This window comes from Mytilus edulis, unplaced genomic scaffold (genome assembly GCF_963676685.1).
Source record: "Mytilus edulis unplaced genomic scaffold, xbMytEdul2.2 SCAFFOLD_923, whole genome shotgun sequence".
Taxonomy (NCBI): Eukaryota; Metazoa; Mollusca; class Bivalvia; order Mytilida; family Mytilidae; genus Mytilus; species Mytilus edulis.
In genome coordinates this window covers 13008-29853 of record NW_027267398.1, presented here as the reverse complement: position 1 = coordinate 29853, position 16846 = coordinate 13008, and the positions used below count along the sequence as shown (strand labels likewise).

Below are 16846 nucleotides of genomic sequence, written 5' to 3'. Positions count from 1 at the left end.
TGAGAATTAGTGAATGCTAATAAACATGCAGTTAAAAAATCTAATAAACAACAAGGTATGAAGAAACGAAAAAAACTTTTTCACAGTTAAAAATTAAATATCTTTTTAAAGGGCCTGATAACAGAGACTTAGAGTAGGGGACATTGTCATAGTGCAACAATGAGATGTTTCATGCATGTGGTCTTCTAAAATCTACCTTTTTCTGTTGGGTGATGATATTATCAGAGGTAACAGTGTAAAATTGTTTTGTTCTAGTTGGTGGTCTCTAGTGATGGTGAATTTACCAATATGAATAGGGCAGAAATTTCCTACTGACAGCCGGCCTCAGATGATAATAATTCAGTAGAGTTATCCTTTTTGTGGTGGATGGCCTCCCATAATTTTATCATACTGAAAATGATGATCCTTCTGGAAATGATGTAGGGCAAGTAGTTCTTATGCACTGAGGGGCATCTGATGATGTTAATTTTTCTGATGGAGGGGCTGCTGTTTATTTGGTGTCTCTGGGGATATTGTTACTCAAATTTATCAAGGTAAAGCTGTCCTGGCGACTGGCTTTAGATGGTTGTTTTTGGTTAGTGAACCTTATGGGGATCTTAAAGAGTTGAATGAGGTAAATTGATGTTTGAGTTGATTATTTCTGGTATTGGTGATTAAACTAGTAAGAGGTGATATGACAAATCTTGTCATTCTTTTTCTGTTGGATAACCTCACTACAATATAATTTGTGAATTTAATTGAAATATTGTTTAAATTAGAATTTGTCAATATGTATTAACTGAACTATGTATTATGATTGTAGGAGGAGAGAGTGGGACCAAATGGTGCTTTACAGGTTATTAAAATAGCTCATGCTAGAAATGGAGCTCTGCCACCATTAAATACGGAAGTAGAACCTAGCAAGGGTCAGGTAGGTTTATTTTATAAAAGTTATCTCTTGAATTTAAGCTGATTTGTTTGAAAAAGTCTGAAGGGTATTGATATTAACAAACAGGTTCACTGTATCGCCTTGAGATAACAAGAAAAACAAATTGTATCATAAGCCATGCAAGGATTTTTTTGGGGGAAAATTACAACAGTACACTGTTAAAAAAATTGATTTGTTTGCAAAAGTCTTAGAATTGGAAAGCCAGCTTTTGATTAGATTAACACTTATGTGACCTTGTATTGCAGTAAATTTAATATATTAAACATGTTTTGCTATTCCTTTGTTCATTTTAGGTTGAAATTTCCTTAATATATAATTAAAATAAGTAGAAACAATGACATTGGTTTTATTACAGGACTTAAAAATAAATGGTTTATAATACAAACAGGAAATTAAGAGGGTATATTACAGACCTTAATAGACTGTTAACCATATACAATCTAACTAATATCAGTTTATTGATCTAAAATAGTAAATTGATTGAATGTTTAATCTTCATGTGATAACACATTGATATGCTCTCGATGATATTTAAGATCTTTTAAAAGAACTGTTGTTAATCATATTTTTAGTATATTGTTTATATGCCATATTTATAAATTATTTCCTTTTTCTTTTATACCAGAAGAGAGGGAACAGTCGTGCCAGTAGTGCTGTGGTAAAAGACAGTTTAGCCTCTCACAGAGAACGATTAGGCATGATGACTGATGCTAGGCCAAGTACCACACATGCAATGAGGGTAGGTAGAAGTGTACCATCTCTCTCTCTCTCTCTCTATCCCCACACACACACTACAATTTGTCCTCACACAGAATGATGTAGCATGGCAATAGACACTAGTTAAAGTATATTAGTGTTCAGCATTGGTGTAAGGAAAAGAGAAAAAAATGTCCCCTTTTCACAATTAAGACATCTTATTCTAGATCAAGAACCAGCCATGCATTATTAGATATTCTGTTTAATACATTAAAAAACCCTCTTCTAACAATGAGAAAATAACTATTCTAGTAACTGCTGTTAATTGGCCAGCATGGATCATATAAAGTTGAAGTTGCACATATTATATCAAAATATATAATATTTGTATGAAATTGTTTTGAAATTAACAGTAATCATCTAATATATCAACCATTCTATATTTTCAGTCTGATACACCACAGGGGAAACTTCAATTCAAGAAGGGCATCAACACCATTTGGACCAGTCTTGAATGCTATACCGTCAAGAAGTGCTATTGGAGGTTAGATGTTTAATAAGTTTGTTTAATTCACAGCAAAATCCTCTAATTTTGCTATCATGATTTTAGGAATATAAAAATCCTCTAATTTTGCTATCATGATTTTAGGAAAATAAAAATCCTCTAATTTTGCTATCATGATTTTAGGGAAAATAAAAATCCTCTAATTTTGCTATTATGATTTTAGGAAAATAAAAATCCTCTAATTTTGCTATCATGATTTTAGGAAAATAAAAATCCTCTAATTTTGCTTTCATGATTTTAGGAAAATAAAAATCCTCTAATTTGCTATCATGATTTTAGGAAAATAAAAATCCTCTAATTTTGCTATCATGATTTTAGGAAATAAAAATCCTCTAATTTTGCTATCATGATTTTAGGAATATAAAAATCCTCTAATTTGCTATCATGATTTTAGGAAAATAAAAATCCTCTAATTTTTCTATCATGATTTTAGGAAAATAAAAATCCTCTAATTTTGCTATTATGATTTTAGGAAAATAAGGGAACCATTTCTTATGGAATTATTACAAAAACATGGTTTTATACTTTTAAGGAGAAATCCAAGGTCCATATTATTATTAAAACAAAAAGGAAAACAACTTTGTCAGACATTAAACAATGACAACCACTGGTATACAGGCAATAAACTGTTTATGAAGCAAGTATCTGATTGGCTTTGTGTTTTTTTCTCTTCAAATAATGTAAATTCAACCAATTCCAGGCAGTTTTGAAATAAAATGATTCTTTTATAGTTATAACCTTTAGCAAGAGTAATCTTGTGTTGCATAAAAGTTATTTGTAATAAAAATACTGAGATATGTTTGGAATTCTAATATGACGTGCTTCTTTCGCTTTGTGAACAAACCCATGCTCTAAATCCAATAAAATTTGTTTGCACATGCATATATTGACTACTTCAGAATATATTTCCTTAACTTTAAACACTTTCAAACTCTTAGATGATGCACATGATGTTACTTATTCATTAATCATGACTGTAATGTGTTGCACTCAGAAATTGACATATTTGACCTAGATACAACAACCATTTATGCTGGCTGTTCAAACTCCTCCCTCTAAAAAATCACAGTGCCAGCCGTTTTCTTCTTTACAAACAAAGAGGAGGTTCATGGAAGAGCCTACACAAACGCTTTTACACTTATACTTATCGGACATAGAAATTACCTTAATTATTCTATTCAGAATCTAAATAATTGATGCAAGCTATACTTTATTGTAGTTTTAACATGGGTAGGCATTATATTTGTGTTATTTTAGCCCTCACTATTGCTCAGGCAAAAATAATCACGAATATAATGCCTACCCATGTTAAAACTAGAATAAAGTATAGCTTACATCAATTATTTCTTAATTTGTCCCTGTATAATGTTGAGATTTGATTGCAGGTGGAGGCATGGTCCTAGTAGGCAGTGGTTTACAGCCATCTAGTGAACACCCTTTACCATCAGAAATATTGGAAGATCAAGAAAGTATAGAAGATGTTCCATATAATAAATGGAGTAAGTGATCACAAAAATATATGTATGAAGTCAAGGTGAAGGTCATTGCTGTATAATGTCAAAGGTGAAGGTCATTGCCAAATAAAAACAAAAAGTTCTATTCATAATTATCATAAATTTTCTCAGTTTCAATAATCAAATGAATATGAAAATTTCCATATATTTACAGTTTCATGAAACATACTATTTTAAATTTCTGTAGAAAGCCTAATGTGAAAGTCAAATTTTAATATGCTTATATTGACGTGATATTTTTTTTTAGTTTAGAACTGGCATTTTTTTTCCACTAATAATTGCAGTAGGATAGAAGTACTTTTACACACATTGTATTACATAATTTATTATTTCCCTCACACGTAGATAAAAGAGACCCACATGTATGTAATAGTTTACCAATGTTTCAGTTAGTTCTGTTATAAAGTTTAAACCTGTTGTTTTTATCAGATTTATTTTCCTATTATTTATTTCTTTACGTTTATTCATAGAATAATTAAAATTTAAATGCTCAAAAGACAGTAATTATGTTTGTTGTGCACACAATTTATGACTTGTAAATTGCAGTGATTTTGAATAGGAATGATGTGTCATGCAATATTGTAGGCACTTTCATAAGCAATATTTTCTTCTTATGAATTTCAAAGTTTTTTTTTCTGTTTTTACTCCAAACAAGCAATTATTTGGTTTAGATAAACTCATCATAGATAACAGGATTAAAATTCGGTACACCAGAAGGTTTAAACAATTGATAGATTGAAATTTTAAAGAAGGTTTAAACAATTGATATATTGAAATTCAACTATAAAATGGCTTCAAGATTAAAAATTTAGAATTGATAAGACCAATCAAGTTTTAAAAAAGTGAAATCAGATCAAATAGAAAACACTGGATTCATTGAGGCTTCTATAAGTTAAGTTGAAGAGATGGTTATAGATAATAGGAACTGCATTTGATTGTAGAAATTGCTAATTGCATAAATGAAACCGTTTATATTATTTTGAAAAAAGGCTAGCATTTGATAACAAAATATAGACAAATTTGTATTTAAAAGTGTTCCAGCTTACATATAGAATAATTTGTACTTATGTAAAATGTTCGACCACACGCATAGAATTATATACTTTTATTTTATCTTGGTTATCACAGGTCCTCATCCTATTTTATCACCTAAATCACAAAAGTTTATGGACTATTTGTAAAGGTAAACAACACCTCCCTTCCTTTGTGTGTTTTATTACATCATATTCAATATAAAATGTTTGTGTGTGTAAAAGGTTGTGTCAAGCAAGTGTGGTACACATTGAATTTATTTTATGCACAAATAACAATCACGTTTTGTGTGGATATTTTTATTTGTGACTCTTTTGTGTATACTGTCACTAAGAACAATTTATGTTTATTGATAAAAGTTTTACTATCATATACTTGTTGATTTATAAGCTTATATTTCAGCTTCTTAGATGTTTATTTTTAGTAATATTTTGTTGGTGAAACATTTAATTGTTATTTATCACTATTATCAATAGAGAGACAAAGAGAAAAAGACTATTGCAGGATTACTGTTTATTTCCTTTATACAATATAAAACAAGAAGATGTGGTGTGTTGGCCAATGAGACAACTCTCCACAATGGACAAAATGCACAGAAACTAACAACTATAGGTCAACGTATGACCTTTCAACAATGAATCAAGCCCAAACTGCATAGTTAACTATAAAAGGCCTGCATAGTTAACTATAAAAGGCCCCCAAAATGACAAATCTAAAACAATTCAAACAAGGGTTGTATTTTTGTCGAGCCTTCGACTTTTGTCAAAAAAGCGAGACTAAGCGATCCTACATTACGTTGTTGTCGGCCGGCGACTTTCCACAAATATTCACTCTGTGGTTAAAGTTTTTGAAATTTTAATAACTTTCTTAAACTATACTGGATTACTTCCAAATGTGGACAGAAGTTTGTTTATGATCATAAGATAGGATCACAGAATTAAATTTTGTAAAAATAAAATTCCATTTTTTCCGTATTTTACCTAATGAATGGACTTAGTTTTTCTGCGGGGAAACATAACATTCACTCTGTGGTTAAAGTTTTTAAAATTTTAATAACTTTCTTAAACTATCCTGGGTTTGTACCAATCTTGGACAGAAGCTTGTTTATGATCAAAAGATAATATACAGAAGTTAATTTTGTAAAAAAATAAATCCGTTTTTTCCATATTTTACTTTTAAATGGACTTACATTTTCTGCCAGGAAACAACACATTCACTCTGTGGTTAAATTTTAAAAAAAATTAATAACTTTCATATACTACTTTTAATTTGTACCAAACTTAGACAGAAGCTTGTTAATGATCAAAAGCTAGTATTTAGAAGGAAATTTTGTTAATATTTTGTACCTGTGTATCAGTATTTTACTTATAAATGGACTTAGTTTTTCTCCAGTTAACATTACATACAGTCTGCAGTTAAAGTTTTTAAACATTTATTAGATTCATAAACTGTCCTGGTTTTTTACCAAACTTGGACAGAAGCTTCTTACAATAAAAAGATAGTATCAAGAAGAATATTTTTATTGATTTTTTTCCTCATTTTTGTTGAACCTGTGATTTTCAGCAAAAGTAGGCGAGACACTGGGTTCCGCGGAACCCTTACAAATTTTTCTATACCATTTGTTGACCTCTAGATAAAGAATTTTAAAGTTATGATAGATTAAATATTTTCAGCTGTCTCCTTTCTAATTGTTGTCCTTTCACATGCTGTTTGACTAATTGTTAATATTTGGTTTTTTGTAGCACCTTCACCTCCCAGTCATCACAACCCATACTACAGAGGAAGACTGAAGCATTATCCATTAGGTGTACGTCCATAGCACTTAGTGACTAATTCATTGTGCCAAACATGATTGTGTTACTGGAATGTATATCTCAGGAGTAATATGTGTGGAGCTTACACCTCAGGAGAAAACTGTCAATGTTGTTATATGTGCATGTTATGAGTTGAAACATACATCTATCTCCTTGGAAATAGTGTTTTCTGATTATATTCATACAAGGAGTTGAAAACTACATATTAGTGTACACTAATCTCATCATAAGATTCTGGCATGAAAGAAAAATACCGGTGGTTGTTACTTTACAGGGCAAAAATCATTTTCTCCACATCCAGTAAACAGATTGTATATTGTTTGTTTGTTTGCATTTAGATTCTGAAAATCTCATTTAAAGTGCTACTAGACAAGTGGCATATTTAACAAGACTTCAGTGACAACAGTTAAATCAGTGCTGAATCAGAGACCCCTTCATAATTCAGTCATTCCACAGGGGAGATAATTCAGATTACTGAACAAAGGGAAGTAATGCTAGAACTAAAGGAAATAAATTCCTGAAGCATAAAGTGACTCCTGAGTGTTTACTGTTTAATCTGTGCACAAAAATAAATGGCAGCAACTGACAAAACTTACAAAAAAATTGCCAAATTGACATTTAACACAGCAAGACTGAAAAATGGCCATAAATGGCAAAAAGCTGTGATTTGTCTTTCTGTGATAATGTAAATATGTAAATATTAATCTATAGAGGCCAAGGCAGCTTGTTTTCTGTCTGACTTACCTCACATATGATGTTCTGTGGATGTTTACACAGGAGGCATTATTATATTTCTTAATCATGTTTCTATCGACATGTCTTAAATAAGGTTACAATTGTTTTTAATTCCATATCCCATCAACATATCATGTTTAAGACTCAGGATACGTGGTGTATGTCTTTATTCTTAACAATAAATCGTTTAATTTTGGTTATACTTATATTTATTTATGATATATTTATGAATATTCAAACAGCTATATGGCAAATAATTAATTATATTATGTTAGTTATTAATGCTGTTTTATTTTAATGAATAAAGTGAATTAAAATTGAATGACTGTTTACTTGAACATAAAATGGCAAAAAGAAATTTGAACCTCAGAAGTATGGCCTTTGCATTCAAGATTTAAGAATAAAGAATGCAGAATTAGTTAAAAATGATTTTTAATTCTATTGCAATCACATGCGGGTCAAGTTTTATATGTCTACACATCTACCAAGTCTGTGCATTACATTTATATTGATGGTATCCACAAAAACCAACAGTGTACATGTATTGCTATTTTTCAATTGCTTCCCACAAGTATTTCATATGTTTTAACAAATAATTCTTTTCTGTAAACTGGTCTAATATTTTTATTGTTGTTAGGAAGCAGTTTGAAGTTGCATTCCATCTTCAGTTTCCTACTTTTGTTACAGTGGTTAACCCTGTGATAATCAAACCTCCTTATTTATAAATACAACAGTGATGTGACGTCCTTGTCAAATCTTAATGTAACACATGCAAAATACTAGGAAGAGGACAAAACAAAAGTACCCATCAGTTTTGATAAAGAAAAAAAAATCCCAAAATGATAATATACTATTGTATAAACTACAATGTGATAGTGCTAGCTACTTCTCTTTTTAAGTCTAATTTCCTAATTTTATAGACTGATTTTATGTTAGTATATGTTGACTTATTTAGAAGGCCTTGCCGTATGTTGTTATATAAAACCACTGCCAGTTGTCCTGTAGTTTATTATTGTTGATTGCACTAAACATGTTGTAACTAAAATCGCCATGTGATATTTTGTTTTGATACCTAATTTATGTTTTGGTCATTTTTTTTGTTCATGTTTCAATGTAATTTTTTTATTTTGTAACATTCCTATGGGAATAATTGCTAATTTTTATTGGTATTATTACTTATAGATTATTTTTTAATTATTGTTCTTAAAAACATTTATCAATCATCCCTCCATATATGCTATCGCTCTGTCCATATTTCATTAATATCAAGTATTTAATACATATATATTACAATTGAATTTCCTAAACTGTCCTTACATTACAATGATATATATTGTGATTCTAATGAAATTTAAAACAATAAATAAATCAACAAAATATATGATTTTCTGTTTGTTTTGTTATGAATACATGTAATTGAATGTTATGAAACAAAATGCTATTATGAATATAGAAATCAATATTTATAACTGATGTTTTGTATAAATCATTGTATTACAGAAGTGACGTAACTATTTTCTTAGGTTCATGAAATTTAGTATACAGTAAAAAAATAGAACATTGTCATTGAAATATTGTGTGTTGGACGTAACTTATAACCTACAACTGACATATTTCAAATTGATATCTACCAATAAAAATATTAAACATGAAAACATTTTATATTTATTACACTCTCATTTCTTTATTTGCTAGTGACAAATTCAGTCATGAACAGTCAATGCATATGTGGATTAGTTGCATGTTTTATACAGCTGGTGAAACAAGCAGTGTAACTTACTATTGTAATTATCATACACATTTAAACCCATAACATTTCATGTAAAATCTTTATATTTTTTTAAAAATATTCCAGATTTATTGTTTATTTTCTGGTGTTGGACATTTGATTTACAAGCTATGATCATTCATCCACAGACATTTCATAGCCTTTCAGAAAATTAAGACTGTAAACCGAGAAAAATATATGTTGTTATTTTGTTTCTCACTTTTCCGTGGTAAGAGATGTAAAGTATGACAAAACCACATTTTGCACAGGAAAATCAGCCTAGAAATAAGATCTTTATTCAAGGAGATGAGCCTTTACGTAAACATATATAATTTTTTTTAAAATTTTGTTTTGCTTATTTCCATGAAGATCAATCATATTTTCTTTTTATTATATTTCATTAAAAAGTGCATTTATTTCAAATATTTTTGAGGTGACATATAATAATATTTATTGGTCCAATTTTTCACACGCTGTTACATTAAAAAGATGTATTTCCATTGAAGTTGTTAAAAAAATGTCAAAAAGATTTTTATTTAATCACTTGTAATCTTTGAGTTCAAGACATTTTAAACAAGTGTTAGTTGAAATTTGGACATTAATGTAACCAATGTTATTTTGCTGTGTACATATTATGCTGTAGCTATGTGCAATACGTGATCTGCTACACACGTTTAGCTGTAAATAAATGATAATACATATAGTGTGGTTTATATTTTTTATAGAAAAGGGAAAAGGTAGAGTAGAGTGCCGAATTCAGTATCCGGATATATACCTTTCAGTTTCTGCAAGCACTTTTGGATACAGTATTGATTGGTTTTGTTTGTTGTCCATAATACCTGTATTATAGAATTAAGAGCTTGTTCTGCCATTATTTATATGGTACAGTCTTCTGTGAACAAATTGTTATTCAATTGATCAAAACTAAAAAAAAAAGATTTAATGCTTGATCAATACTTCAACATGCCAAATGTTTATGTGCTTGTTCCAGGTAAGGAACTTTGTCAGCGATTTCAACCAATGCTTTTCTTATTGGAATATATATGATCTGCGTTGGATAGAAACTTACCTTATGCAAATTCACGTACTACACATGTGCATTGCCAATACTTTGATGGATTTCGGAATGTTCAAATACGAAAAAAAAGATGAATTTTGCTCTATTTTGAAGGGTTCCTATACCTACTTAATTTTCAAATAGTTACATACTTTGCCTATATATTTTTTCTTTTGTCTACCCGAACTAAGTTAATGAATACATGTATTGATATTCATTGCCATAAGGTGGATTTCTATCCGATGCAGATGACAAAATGGAGCTAAAGTAAGATATTGATAATTTTGCTGTTCAGGAGTTATGGTCCTTATATAAATAACTTCAATTTGACTGAACAAAAATCCACAATTGCAGTATATAAATAGTTTGTAACTGGATTTTTTTTATACTTAACTTGCAATTTTCACATTTGAAAGCTTGAGACTATTAGGCCAGAACAATGCTCGACCACTCTACTCAAAAAGACAATTAGGACAATACAAGTTGTAAACAATCTATGAAGATAACTTATCTGATTCAATTGACCTATGTAAATCTAATTTCTTCTTAGAGATTGCAGACACTACACTCCACTTAGATGATACATAGTATCTTTCTTCTAGAGAACCAGTTGTCTGGGTTCAATACTTTTTAAACATGTAAGTTTTGCAAATATTAAGTCAATGAACCATGACTAAAGGTACATGGCTAAACAATCTCCATGGAAACAAGATATGCCAATCCTAATACAACTGCATACCAAATACCATTAACTTATCATAAGTAGTTCCTCTTTAAACAATCCTAAACACAAACTAATACATGTAAACTAAGCCAATTTTCAAAGTCAATAAACCATAACTGAGGGAATGGGTGGGTTTGGGTCAAATAAACTTCATGGTAATGAGATATGCCATTCTTATACATCTGCATATTAAATATCATTGACGTACTGCAGGGCTGAAAAATGTCCATGGAAATGAGATATGCCAATGCTTTTACAACTGCATACTGAATATGTTTGATTTCCACTAGTGGTTCCCTATAAACTGACCTAAGCACAAACTAATACATGAGCTGCGTCGGATAGAAATCGACCTTATGCAAACGAAAATCAATACCTCTGTTAACGTATTTTGGGTAAAAATAATTTCTACGGAAAGTCTGTAATTGTTCCAAAAGTAGATTTACATAAAAAGACAACCCTTTTAAATGGACCAAAATGCAGCTTTTTTATCTTAGTTATTCCAAAATCGATCAAAGTCTTAGATATGTAAATGTGTACATGCACTTGCATAAGGTCGATTTCTATCCGATGCAGCTCACATGAAAACTAAGCAAAAATTTCAAAGTCAATAGACCATGACTCCGGGGGCGGGGCCAAATAATCTCCATGGTAATGAGAAATGCCAATGCTTATACAACTGCATACCAATTATTATTTACTTACAACTAGTGGTTCCCCATAAACCTACCTAATCACAAACTAATACATGAAAACTAAGCAAAAGTTTCAAAGTCAATAGACCATGACTGAGAAGGCAGGGCTGAAAAAATGTCCATGGAAATGAGATATGCCAATGCTTATACAACGACATACTAAATATGTTTGACTTCCACTAGTGGTTCCCCATAAACTGACCTAAGCACAAACTAATACATGAAAACTAAGCAAAAATTTCAAAGTCAAAAGACCATAGCTAACAATAATCTCCATGGTAATGAAAAGTGCCAATTCTTATACAACTGCATACTAAATATCTTTGACTTACCACTAAAGGTTCACCATAAACTAGACCTAATCACAAACTAATACATTGTTGAAGCTGCCGACGCTGCTGACAGCGAAAAACATCATACCTATGTCTTGCTTTTTGACTCAGTCATGCGAGACATTAAATGGGGAATGTGTCCATGGGACAGATGATGCCCCCGCTTTCATATCATATAAAGTTTTAAAAGTGACATTATCAGAACTGAAGAATGGTAAAAGTGATGCTACCCAAATTAGAACTTGATCTGTATTTTGTGGAAATAAGCAGTGTATAAGTTTTCATAGGATTTGGTTGAGGCAAACTGAAGTCTAAGAATGGAAACAAAATATATCAGCAATTTTTCCATTTGTAAAGGGGAATAACTCTAGAACGGTTAATGTGACTCCGCCAAATTTCAAACTTGATCTGTATTTGTGGTAATAAGCATTGTGTATAAGTTTCATAGAATTTAGTTGAGGCAAACTAGAGAACAGTTTGAGAAGAATGGACGGATGTACAGACGGGAAAGGATCAAACTTAATGCACCCTCTACTATGGCAGGGGCATAAAAAACAACACTGAATTTCTATATTACTTCCATTGTTCATTAATCATTTGTCTGGAAGTTTCATTGTCCTTACCATGCAAACTATTGGAGTTGTAGAAAAAATCTAATCAACACTATTGCTCTGAAGACCATTTACCAAACTAATTCTCCAGTTACATGGAAATGTCATGAAATCTGATGGATTGACAAAATATTCTGAGGAGAACAGTGATTGCCTATTTTGGTACCTTTTACCTCTTCAAAAGAATTCTTATTTCAGAAAGGATGAAATTTTGCATGAAGTGCAGCTGATGTATATTTTGAACTAAAGGTGATAATGATAGGAAGCAAGAGAGGGTCCCAAATAAGTTTTACCATTTAAACAAAGATATCTGGTAGGTAATTTAACCAGTATGGAAAGGGATACAACTCAATCACACCTCATGTGAAAAGCAAACTTTAGGTACTGTGAAAATGCAATAAATATGGACTCCAAGAATAAAAATATTTTATTGAACTGCTAAATATTCATGTTCACAATTATGTTTGATTTCTTAGAATATTCTGTAATTGCAAGACTACATAGCCTTAATTTTTAGAGCTTGATATTTGTGTTATATGTTCTATAGGTGGTAATTAGCTAGTCAGCTGAAAAATAAAATACAATGCTTGTTAACCAACACTGCTTTTAAATAGAAATAACTACAGTTGCTGTTAATGATTCTATTTTCTACATGTTCCAAAAAAAATTATATAATATGTGTATCTATCATTTAAAATTAGACAATAAAACAAACATCTAATTTCCAAGGATGAAATTTGAGATAAATTTGCTTCATAAATAATTATTTTCATGATGATTAGCGGAAATTCTGTAATTTACTAAGACTAAAAGTAGCATTTTCTTGATTTAACAAATTTCATGTATATGTAAAAATGATGATTAGAACGTGTCCTGGTTTGAAAGTTTAGTTTCAATAAAAAATACACTAGAAAAGAATATATTCTATCCAACCTCCTTGGAATGACAGAGTGCATTTGATTTTATTCTTTATATTTGTTTTTTTTACATAGCAACTGAATTCTTATCAAAATTAAAAAAAAAAACATAAGTTCAGGCATAAGGGGCATTATCTTGATACCAAGTAAGTGCTTTCTTGGCCCAGGTTTGACAGTGATGTTTTTTTTTCATTTTAAACAGAAAGTACCAGAATAGTAGAATGTTAAATATAAGAAAGTAATGACAATTAAAGCAGAATACTTTGCTACATTTGCTTTAAATCTTTAGTTTGTTATAATTATTACTAGGAAATACAACACCACTGTTTTAAATAAAGAAATGATAAAAACTCAGAGATATTTTATCAGATTATGCTTATAAACATCTCATCTGTTCTTTTCAATTTTTAAGTGAATCTATCGTCACAATCATTTAGTATATAAAATAATTAAAACTATAGAAAAATTGGTATTTTCAGAAAAACTATTGTCATAAAAATATGTTTATAAAAAGAAAAAACTGTCATCTGCAGTAAATAAATACATTTGATCTCTATTTCAATTAATTCCTTCGCTAGTTTTATACCTTAAAAACATGAAATACATAAAGACAGAGAATGATTGAAGTTTAATAAAATAAACAGTTTGTGGTCATTGCTACATTGTACAACTCTTAAGATTATCTCCCTTGTTTATGATGACACATTGACTGAATATAATATCTCTGATATCAATTCTTTAAGCTGAAATATACATATAAATTCCCACATCCATAAATTTATGTTTTGTTTAGTGTTTAATGATTATCTCAATGAAAATGCAAATCTGAAGATACAAATTATATAGTCTCAAAAATAAAAGTTTGTGTTTGACTTATATAAAAACCTGTTGTTCCAAGGCTATCATAGCTACAATAAGACAAAAATATATACCATCATTGAATGGAAAAAATATTAAAATTTATTTTGTTTGATGCTAAGATTAAGGAAGGCCGAAATAACGTTAGGTCTGATTGCAGAACAAAATAGCCTACGACTAAGAACCTAATATGTAGCTGGTTTGTTATGCCACTACCGAAATACAAAAATGTACCAATAACCAATCAGAATTAAGTTGCTTGGATCAAGTGTCAAGTAGCATTTATGATTCATTTATATAGAAAATAAGTGCTGTTCAGAAAAATGTAACTTTTAGGAAAATCATGTTTTAAACAACAAAGAATAAAAAAATAAATAGTTATAATTTTACACTAAATTCTTGTTTTATAAACATTATTTACATAAAATGTTCAAAAAGTATAAATGGAAAAATGTGCTTTTAAAAAAAGTACTCCATAATAAATAAGGTTTCATTATAACAAACATACATATTACCACAAAAAAGATAATAAAAATAAACAACATGTTGACTATTCAGAGAAATCTGTGGAGATTATAATATCTACCTGTTGTATGAACTGTTCCCGAGTAGTCAGTTTTTATACAACGGATCCAGTATACAAGTATCTGTGATTTTAGAATAAGTTGATTACAATTATAGGATATATTTTGTAATTTTAATAACAAACTTATTATTAATTTCTGATGATCAAACAATCTTGTCTAAAAACAAAATAGTAAATGGTTAGAAATGCCAAAAATATAAATGAAAAAGATTCACAGAATTATTAGAATTTTCCACTCTTAGAATCTTTCGTGAATTTCATGTGAACTTAAAAAACAACATTGGTATTGATCAGGATTTTAATTATATTTGAAAATTTACATGTTATTTGAAAAACTTTATTTTGAAAATGAAAGAAATTTATGTAATTTTTGCGTTAAATTGATGTGAGTTTAAGCTTGTTTGAATGAGCGAAATTTCCGTGTGTACAATTACATCCCCATCTTACAATAAAAATTAGTTAAGAATGATCAAAGTGTGAAATAAAAGTCTCACATTATGTCAACATATCTTACTTAAATTTGTAACACAGGCATTAAACTGTAAAGTAATGCTAAACTGACTCAAACATCAAAGAACTGGTTTACTATATAACAGAAATGTTCTATATTCCCTGGGCTAAAAGGTGCACCTGAATATGATGTCCAGAGCTGTTTAGTGTCAGAATTGTACTATTTACCTATCTGGTAGTATAAAAATAGTATTGACAACTTACAACTCTTCTAAAACTTAGTTCCTTTCTTACGGGAGAGAGAGAACAGTATTATCCATATGTTAATAAACATTGTTTTACTATTACTGTCAGTAATCAATCACCTTTGTGGTATTTAAATACCTATTGCCTGACCAGTATAAAAAATTGTCAACACAATTTGTCCATTTAAATTGTGCAATAGGTATTGTGAGAGCTCATCAACAGGTGGTCATTTTACTACCCAGTAAAAAATCTTCACTATTCCTAAAAGGTAAAATTTAAATGACCGATAGCTAGCTTGCTTTCCTCATGTATCATGACCAATGTCCTGAATAGACTATTCTATTTAGATATGGGACATTTTAAGCCATTTCTTTTTGTGTCTCTAAACAGTCAAGATGGAAATTTGAATCAGTGAATTTAGTTTATAAAAAAAGTGGATATATATATGTTTGCTTCATGGTGTTTTTAATGTGGGATGTATTTTAAGTTTCTGATTCCTGATATGGAATTAAGTGTTTGTGAAATGGATTGATTTGGATAGCCCATCTAATTGTGAATAATTCTACAAGATGAATTATGTGTGGCTTGGTGTTTTCTAATGGGATATATTTTCATGTTATATTACGATTCCTGAAATGGAATAGTAGTGATGCTAAGTTTCATTTAATATTCAGGATCTACTTCAATTGGAATTACTGTTAAAAATTTATTTTCAATATATCAAAAAAAATACAAATGGCTTAGTGAATAGAAATTTCAGTGCTTTATTATGAAAGTGGGATTTACCAGCAATGATTCATTTGTGATTGTAAGCAAAATAAATAAATTTACAATAAATATCTATATAAGAAAAAACAAATAGTGAATTAAATGTAAAATGTCCCATACCAAAATAGAATAGTCCATTCAGGACATTGGACATGAGGAAAGCAAGCTAACTATTATTCATTTAAATTAGCTCTGTCAAAAACAAACCAGGTAAATTTACAGGTAGTTAAATGACCACCTGTTGATAATAGCTCTCACAATACCTATTGTACAGTTTAAATGGACAAATTGTATTGACAATTTTTTAAACTGGTCAGGCAATAGGTAATTCACTACTGCAAAGGTTATTGGATAGGCACTGTAATAAATGTGTATCTAGGTAAGATACTACTGCTTTATTACTATGGATCTCTGGGAAACTAACCTTTATTTTATAAACAAAAAGTTTTAACAAAAATAACTAGAGCATGAAATACTTCTCATGGCAAGGTGACCAATAATCAGATCTATAACATGGAGGCTAATTTAATTTAATTTACAATCAAGAATT

General features: G+C 29.8%; 1 long non-coding RNA gene across 1 annotated transcript; it reads left to right on the top strand.

Moving 5' to 3' along the window:
- The first annotated feature begins 783 nt into the window (after positions 1-783).
- LOC139505389 (uncharacterized) lies at positions 784-9755 on the top strand. Its single transcript, XR_011659709.1, has 5 exons — positions 784-910; positions 1554-1667; positions 2074-2168; positions 3575-3688; positions 6478-9755. It is a non-coding gene; the product is annotated as an uncharacterized lncRNA (long non-coding RNA).
- The last annotated feature ends 7091 nt before the right edge of the window (positions 9756-16846 follow it).